The sequence below is a fragment of the Felis catus genome, chromosome B2, assembly GCF_018350175.1.
Source record: "Felis catus isolate Fca126 chromosome B2, F.catus_Fca126_mat1.0, whole genome shotgun sequence".
Taxonomy (NCBI): Eukaryota; Metazoa; Chordata; class Mammalia; order Carnivora; family Felidae; genus Felis; species Felis catus.
The window spans coordinates 52359427-52369363 of NC_058372.1; the positions used below are offsets into that span (position 1 = coordinate 52359427).

The window sequence follows — 9937 nt, forward strand, 5'->3', positions numbered from 1 at the left end:
TAAGCTCTTCTTCCAGTGGCACTGGTTTGGAAACTCAAAGGTCATAATTATGAAAGGTATTAACAGTCGAAGTGATGTGATTTCCAAGTGATTAAGTTGGTTCACAAACCTCTCAGAACTATAATTATGTGGAAAAAGGAAAGTGTGAAGAAGTCACAGGCCATAAAGAGCAGATTCCCATCATTGCTAAATGGGTTTTCCTTGCTCATGAGACATGGAGGTTTAAATGAAACACCTGACAGACAAAGACTGGGACACTACATCTACACTTGAATATAAAGACAGATAGAATCAAGGAAAAAAAAAACTACATTTACAGTATGATGTCAGCTGATCAAATAACAGTCGCATTAAATGCACTGAGATAAGCTAAGTCATGGTAATTATTTGAACTTGAACACCAGATGATGTCCAGAGTATGGACCCATATTGTAAAAATGCCGGAGGTTATAAACCAATAGAAATATAAATCTGATTAATAACATATTTAAATACAAATTTATGATCATTTAAAAGCTCTTTTGAGTACATTGCTATATTTGACATTTAACACAGAGAAATTAAACAGAAAAGTGTCATGTTAGCCATTTTTTTTTCATAGAATAATGCAATTACTTGAAGGGGTTGAATCAAACAAATCTAAATTAGTGACCCACAGATTAGAATTGGGTCTCCTGAATCTCACATAAAGGCTCTTTTCAATGATGAAGAAGTTGAACCTGTTATAATCATTCTCTGCATACTCTCCATACTCAGGGGTCCATTTCCTGGTTCTTGTAGAAGCTGGAGTTTCTATTGGGGTTTTAGCTGTGCCACTCTATGACTAGTACCTGTGCAGTGGGATAAAGCCTGAAGAGAAAAGAAATGTAAAACTCACTCCCTTGTCACTACTTCTCCAAATGTTGACTCCCTCTCACAATCTGCCTGTTTTTATTGTTCAACTACCTAGGTAGTAGATGTTTTGATTTTTTTAACAGATTTTTTGTAGTTGTAATCCACAGGTGGGATAGGACGTTCTGGGTTTACACCAAGATAGCATACTAGAACTCCCCATCATTGATTTAACAGAATAATATCATAATAAAAACATTTAGAAACGTCCAAAAAGTCAAGATATGTCAGGTGCCCTCCGCCCCCATTCTTTCAAGGCCATTGATTCTCTTCTGCATCTGACACTCTTGACTTCACGTTCCTGGAAAATTTTTGTTTTTCCAGGGCTGTCTTCAACAGCTCTGATTTTTGTTTCATTTTGTTTTTATTTTGTCATCTCTTTGTCAGCCTAACCCTTAAAATCCCTTATAAATTGTCTTTTACTCATGCTCTCTTGATACTAGTTCTATAGTTCCATCACCTCTCTTACTTTTGAAAACTGTTTATTTGCTAATGACTCATAAATATGTCTCTCCAACCCAAACCATGTCCTAAGTTTACTCACTCAAGTATCACAATATTGGCTACCCATTAACCCTTGATTGTACCATATTCATCTCAAAATCATCATGTCCAAAATGGAAACCCCACCCCATATGTTCCAAACTCTATAAATGGCACCATAATCTGCTTAATTGTCAAAACTAAAGACCTATAAGTCACGCCACAGTCTCTTCCTGTCACTCCCCATACCCTGACATGCAGTATCCTGTCGTGTGAGTATTTTTCAGTCTGTTTTCTATTCCAATATATCCCTTCTTTCAGTATGTTGTCCAGATGAGTTCAGTTGATGCTTCTCAGGTTTTCCTCATTCCACTCTTTGGCTCTTAAATACATCCTTGAGGTGCCCATCAGTGTCATGCATCTTTCTTAGCCAATATTCTTCAATCACTCCACTTCGCCTGCAAGATTGCATTCAGACTCCCACACGAGTTGTCTTTGTGTGCAAGTTGTCTTCAACTTTAACTCATTAATCTCCTTACCCACATCTAGTTTTAGTCCTTTTCCCTCACTTTGTATTTTCATAATGCTAACCCACATGTATTTTTCTGGACCCATCATAGAGTTTCATGCTACCATGTCTTCATTTGATTAACCCTTACAAATGTTTCAAAGCCTGTTTAAAGTGTCAAACAGAGTTCAGACGCAAGTAGGGTTTAATCATAACCATCAGGATTTAACCAAGCCTAGGTACTAGGGGAAACTGGAAAGGACTAGTGCTAGCTCGATTTCATAATGCAAAATAAAATTCCAAAGGGTGAGTTTAAGCTGAGGATTCAGAAGGGGCGGGGTTACCCAAAGCAACTAGCACCATACCATTAATCAACAAGGTTTAAGGGATAGTTTATAATATATCTAATGGTATGTCAGCATTTTATGCATCTAAAAATCTCTACTTTGATAAGGTCAAGAAATCTATGCCTTTATGGATGGTCTGTAAGCAATTTTATAGTATTATTATTGATAATAAATACATAGTAATTCACCTTTTATAAGATTCTGACTTTTCAGATTTTTTCTGTTATGGAAATATATTTGGGTTGTAAAGAGAAGAGTGAATGTAATCTATTTAAAATATTTATTTTATTAAAAATTCAAGTTCTAAACACTTCTCAGAAGGCTCAAAGATGATTTAATTAATTTGAAATTGGTTTTGAACTCCTTCAAAGATACTTTCAAGTTCACATTGTTGTGTGAGTATGATAACCTTTACAGCCTCCTACATCAATATAATTACTTTTACAGTTTAAGGATTATAGCTATTAAACACTAATTTCACAATTTAAACTAATTACTAGCAATAAATTGACTGTTTAAAGAATGAGAACAGGTCAATTTCTGTAATATTGTAATAAAAAAAAAAACAAAGTGGGGGGGGTCATTTTCCTAAGGTCAAATATACATTTGAAAATAGGCATTGCACAAAATTTCACTGGGATTAGAAAATTAAAATGCTATCAAAGTGCTAAGAATAGAATTAATTTCATGACAGAGTAATATAAGACTACTGGTTAAAAAATATTCATTCAATCAGTTATTTATTATATAAACAGTTGTCACACCATTATTATGTGGAAAAATTGAATAGTGTGCTGACAATACAAAGAGAAGTGAGGCTCTCCTGCTTCTAAGGAGCTAGTCAGTGAAACAGGAAAGGAAGCAATTAGAAAGCAATGTGGCAAGTGTTATAATCAAGCTAAGTACAACCCATTTGGGAAACATAAAATAAAGCATGTTGCCTTAAAGCTGTACTCTGGTAGGTTTTTTTTTTTTTTTTTTTTTTTTCCGTAGACTGAATAAGTTGTTACTTTTTGCACCTGTATTTATGGCTATTAAAAACATATATATATATATATATATATATATATATATATATATATATCTCCTTAATATCATAATATATGTATCCTTAATATCATTATATATATGTATATATATATATATCCATCCTTAATATTATGATTATCCATTTCATAATATTCATTTCATAATATTCATAATATTCAATTCATTTCATAATATTTTTGAGTAAACATGAACAAGAGTCAATGCCTGTCATAAGAATGAGCCTGTATGATAATTATATAGATACATACATATATACATATGTAGTTAACTTAATAAGGATAACTTATAAAAATAAATTTGAGATCCATCATTACTTCTCCTGAACTTTTATAACACATGTGTCTTAAAGAGAATGAGTAACCCAGGCGTAGCAAGTAGGTTTTAGCCATAAGTGACTGTTGAAGACTATCTGAAGTTCAGTGAGGTAAGAATTCCAGAGATGTCTAGACTCAGTAGAAAAGAATGTGGCTATTGATTATATGTGCTGTGGGCACAGAAAAGGGGAATGTTGGCTCACTGCATGCCATCCCTGGAGTGGGTTAACAACAGAGATACTAAATGATTAGCGTTAGAACAAGGAAGAAGAGGGAATGTAGCACATTAAAATTAAATGCTGCTAGGAAAATTAGGTGTGAACAGTCATGCACAGATGAGGTACTCTGATAAGCCACCTGCTACCAGCTAGAATCAGCTCTCCTGGCTGAGGGAAGGAAAAAATGATTGAGGGACAATGGAAGGGGTCGGTGGAACTCTGCTGCAGACTATCTCCATTTTTCACTCATTTGTGTTCAATTTACAAATCATGAGGAAAAACAAGAGCATTTGGAATGCATTGTTTCATATTTGGTTGAGATTGATTTTCAAGAGTCATGCTTGTGGGGAAGGGGGAGTTTTTCACCTGGAAACAACATATTAATGACAATAACTTTTAAGGCGCCAGAGACTTTTGGGCAGCACTAAGCCACAAGATAGTGTATTATGTAGTTAAATTCGTACAATTCTTTAAATACTTCCCTGAAAGACAATCACAGATTAAGAGCTTTGAGGTACTCAGCTCAGTGAACAACAAAAGTCTTAGCTTGATAGAATAACAATCTAGATTTAATCGCTGATAGAATATTCCTGCTGAATATAAATCAAATTAACACCAGCAGGTTAAATGGTAGGACTTATTTTTAGAGTAAGTCTTTTCCCTCAGCATAACCTATCAAGCTTGACATTTCCTGTCCCTTTGCTCCTACGTTTTCATCCCCTTGTCTCATGCATTTTTATCTATACAAAATTGAAGCTGACAAGCACATTCCTCCCCCTTGTTTGCTCTGTGTGTGTGTGTGTGTGTGTGTGTGTGTGTATGTGTAGGTAATGTGGAGGCCCTTATAAAATTCAGAAAGGGAATGCATCAAGTCAAACAACAAATGTCCAATGTAAAAATATGATACCCATTTCAAAGCTTTCTTCAAATATTGTATAGTAATCTGAAACTCAGGAATTTCTTACTGGATCTGAATTCATGACTCACATCCATTTTCATGCTAGCATAGATACCCATCTATTGGTGAAGAATCATTGTACCTTCTAAGAAGGAAGACATTAAAATGTATATTGTGCGCATATATATATATATACACACAAAACAATGCCACATTATATATACAAATATATATACATATGTATGTGTACATATATGTGTGTGTATGAGTGTGTGGCCATTCAATTTATATGCAGTATATATAAAATGGAACATTGCTATTCTTATAAATTCATATGTGGCTTACTATATTGGGCAAAAAAAACCTACCACTTCATTACTTTAATGATTTCTTCCTTAAATAATTTAATACTCTTAGTGGTAGAAATGAGCCCAAATGTCTATTTTTTCAAAACTATATCTTTGAAGAGAAATATAAGACTAGCTCTTCTATCCACTCTAGCAAGGGTGAGGTGAAAGTCACTGATAGCAGAACGTGTGGTAGAAAGCCCAGAGCATTAAGGCAGTGGGAAGATGAGGGCCTGGATTTGTGAAATGGCGACAAAAAGGAAGTGGAAGAGACTCTACTGTGACAATATTTGACCAGTTTGGGCTACTGGTTGGGTTTGAAAGGAGATGTAGGTGCAGCATCAAAAACAAAAACCAACCAACCAACAACAACAACAAAACCCACATCACATAGAGTTCTCCTATTTGAGTAACAAGAAGAAAAGACTTTTACCAGAAATAAGGAAGGATAATTTTGTAGCAGATTACATTTCAATTTAGACATAAACCATAATTGGTCCACTTAAATGTGGTATTCCGTAGAAAGAAACACGGATTTGGACCCATTAACTCTTAAACCTACTGTGTGAGTTATGTGCTATTTTTATATCACGTTTATAGATGAAAAACAGGTATAAACAAGTTGCATGCTCAAGGTAATTCAGTAATCAGTGGAGCCAGCTTCAGAGAGCCTACTTTTAGCCGTTACCTAGAACATCTAATGATTGCGCTGTCTTTGCTTATTCAATGGAGAGATTAGGTGATAACGTCACGTCACACCATATTCCCATCATCTTTTATGTGGGCAGAACACAAAGCGTGGTCAGATTTCATAGTGCAAAATGTAGAAAGCTAATTGTATGTTGGTTTCTCTTCTTAGTTTTGCCCATTCAGTGAGTAAAGGAGATGTCCAGTCAATGCCTACTGGTTTTGTTGGTCTCTTTGTTTTGTTGGACTGGACAATTTGATTTAGGAATTCAAGAACTAGTGCTCACTTTGGCAGCACATATACCAAAACTGGGGCAATACAGAGAAGATTAGCACGGCCCCTGAGTCAAGATGACACTCAGATTCGTGAAGTGTTCCATATTTTTTGTGCTCAATAAATAATTTAAAGCATAAAAAAGGATGTAAGAAATAAGAGAAACTGGTTTGATGCTCTCTGAACACATAGTTTACTTCATACTCCAAGTTGTGCTAAAAGAAATCGAAGACAGGGTCTTGGTTTTCTGATGCTCAAAAGTAAAGAGGAAAACGTATAGACAAATTTGAAACAGCTGGATGTCATGAACTTGAATCTGGAATACTTAATTCTAAGAAATCTTGAATTTAATTATCAGAGCCACAGTATGCCTATAATAGATTAAAACAAAGAATGGCGTCTCGTTCATTCCTATATTCTAACTTTGGTCTTCTTATCTACTTTTTCTATGGATATGGAATGTAGGTGATTAGGAAAAGAAAGTCCCTTAATCAGGAAATCACAATATCAAAGAAATCAAAATTGTGTCACCACATTTATGAATATATATTGTAGAGTGACTCAACATACACTATGCAATTTGATCTTCGTAGTCACTCTTTCAAGTAGATACAGAATATTTTTTATCATCTCTATTTTAGAAAGGAAGCATAAGAAACTCAACAAATTTAAGGGACTTATCCAGGTTGACAGAGCTATTAAGTTGGATGTCAACCAAATCGTCTGAATCCAGTTCCTATGTTCTTTTGATTCTTAGGGTTTTTAATTAAGATAGGCAGCAACAAAACAACCCCCAAATCTCAGCTTACCCCCAAAAGTTTCTCATTCTTGCTTACATAGCCCACATAGTTTCTCAGGGTGTCGTCCACATGGGGACCCTGGCTATAAAGCTTCTGTATCTTGCAGCTACACCATCTGGAACTTGATGTCTCCTGAGTTGCTGAGTCATAGGAAAGAGTACAGAAGGGTCTCACATCAACAATTAAATGCTTCATCATTTCTTCTCGCAGACCATTATCCAAACATAGTCACATGGTAGGAAGTCTCAGCCTTGTGTGAACCCAGAAGGGGAAAAGAATTAGATGTGACTCAGCACTGGAAGTCTTCTGATATGGTGACCTTGGATAACTAATATTCACAGGTAGGAAAATGAGCTTTAAAAACAATAATGAAACAATTTCCCATACCAGGGGTTTCTGCAATTTCTATTTCTATAAATGACAGAATGAAAAAATAATATCCCTTTAAATTAAATCCAAAACACATCATGTATGCCAGCCGCATTTTAAAGTGCCAACAGTCTGAGAGGCAGCGAGCTACAACATTCCTTGCACTCTGTGAAAAAAGCAGCCTGTATTGTCCTGATTACTGTCAATTCTTGTTTAGGAACTTAAATCTTAGGGGGATACAACCTAATGTAAAAATGAGAGAAGAAATAAATAAAGCAGCAGATTTGCTTATTATTTTTTTTCTTCGTAGCAATGTATGAAAAACTCCCAAGATATGCTATATTACTTCACAGAGGTAGAGTTGTGATATGTTTTTTATAGCTAGAGGTCTCTGACAATTATAGGGAAGCATAATCTTTCAATATTGCTCTGAACTCAGGAAACCTGAGAGAATAGCGAGGTAAATGACCAGAGCAATTTTATATCTTAGAAATAAAAGAAACAGCATGATTTAATGGAAAAAAGAGTGAGCTGCTGAGTCAAATGTCCTTGCTTTGGTTTTTGATCATCCCATTCATTGAGACTCAAGCTTGTTGACTGCAAAAATGATACAAATATCAACACCTGCCTTACTGGGTAATTGTGAGGAACCGATGGGACAGTCTTTTATGACAGCAATCTCTAGACTGTAAAGCACTGAAATCAAACTTAGTTGTTACTGAAAATTTGTTGGGTTGATACAGAGGAAATGAAAGACCAAATTCTGTGGCACCTAAGAACCAGGGCTGGGCCATTGAAAATGTAGCCAGAGGAACTTTCTGCTCTCAACTTTCTTCCTTTGCTAACTCTTACTACTGATGATCTAATCATGGTATACTCTGTTCTTTCTTCCTCCGTGAAGGTACAAGAAACTTAGAGCTCTTTTTATTGTTAGAAACAGTCATCATTTTTAAAGCCTTTTTTTTTCTAAATCCATTTTACATGATCAGTAGAAAAGCATGCGTGTAGAAAAAAAACAAGCCTTAAATTTTCAAGCATGCTGAAAAGATGAATTTTTTTCCTAAAACATTTTCCTATTAACATATTGCATATGATCAGTATAATGAGACTTAATCCATGTAAGCAAGATTGCATATTTGTCTCCAAATAACACATGCCCGTTTACACGAAATATATGTGGATGAAATGCTACAATTTAAACTGTAAAATTGAACTTGATCAAATAAATGAATACCTTAAATAAGTGAAGAAACTGATCATTAAAATTCAATTTCCACTGGATAAAATGTGTGACCAGTGTTGCAAAGCAATATGCCTATGCTACCATGGTACTAGTATTTTAGTTCAAGCTAGCGTGTTGAAGACCTGATGTTGAAAAATGGTGCTTTTTGGTTATAGACACTACTTGATATGAACTAATTTCTTCTGAAATATAATCCTCATCTTTAATTTTTTTTCTAGTACCAGAGTTTTAACCTGTCTAAATAACCACAGAGAAATCTCTTGGGAAGAAAGTGCTTCAAAAGCAGGGGCACCTGGGTGGTGCAGTTCAGTGAGCATCCGACTCTAGACTCTAGATTTCAGCTCAGATGGTGATTCTAGGGTTGTGGGACCAGCTCTGATCAGGCTTGTGCTGAATGTGGAACTTGCTGAGATTCTCTCTCTCTCTCTCTCTCTCTCTCTCTCTCTCTCTCTCCCCTCCCTCTGCCCCTCTCCCCTGCTCACGCCTGTGCTCTCTTCTCTCTCTTAAATAAAATTTAAAAAATTTCAAAAGCAGGTGGTTCCTCATATCTCTACTATACTTATGAATATTTTCTTATAAACAGCCTATTATGGATAAAAACCCAATCTTGCTATATCTCTTCCCTTTCACCTGGATGCATCCATTTATTTATTTATTTTTTTTCATTTAACATATATTTGCTGAGAGTTATTATTGACAGGCACACTTCCATGTGCCTGGAATACAGACGGTAAGAACATAGAAGGTGAGCGTGGGTGTGGGGTGCTCTTTAGATTTCATCTCTCTGAGGGTGAAAGTAAGCAGAGACCTGAATCGGTTAGCCATACAGAGTTGGACAAATTTGGAAGCACAAATTGTATTCGTGTCTGGAAGGAGAGCATTGCATACAAAAGCCTGAGGTTATAGAGTATCATTGGTGTTCTTTCCATTTGGGAAAGAAGCACATGTGGCTACCTTTGCATGAGGAGTTAAAAGAAAAGTCCTTGAAGCTAGATCCTGGATGGCTTCATAAGTCAGAATGAGAAGTATAGATTTGCATTTGGCAGAATGGCAGCTGTTGGAGATTCTGGGTTAGGAGGGAAGGACATGACTCAATTTGTGTTTTAAGGACTTCCCTGGCCACAGTCTGGAGACTAGTCTACACAGGCTTAGTGTGCAAGCAGAAAAACCACTTGGGACATCTACAGCAAGCCAGATGCTCACCTCCATGTACCAAACATGTCATAATTGTCGTTTAAGGAGCAAATTAATATACAAAATTAAAGACTGGAAGTCCAGTTCCGATATGGCTGAATTTTGTGATTGTTGTGGCTGGTTTAATACTTCTTGATGAAGTTGACAAGTTCTGAACTCTTTAAAGTCTCAGTTCCACTTATCAGTAAAATAGAATGATACCTGACTTCCCCTCCACATGTAGTGGGGGCAGGATCAAAGGAGATAATGTGTGTTGAAAGCACTGAGAAAACCGTGAACTTCAAAGCATGGTACTCTACAAATGCTGGGTATTG

The 9937-nt window shown here is 35.8% G+C and overlaps 1 non-coding gene across 1 annotated transcript; it reads left to right on the forward strand.

Moving 5' to 3' along the window:
* The first annotated feature begins 6022 nt into the window (after window positions 1-6022).
* LOC111560627 lies at window positions 6023-6129 on the forward strand. Its single transcript, XR_002742630.2, has one exon. It is a non-coding gene; the product is annotated as a U6 spliceosomal RNA (small nuclear RNA).
* The last annotated feature ends 3808 nt before the right edge of the window (window positions 6130-9937 follow it).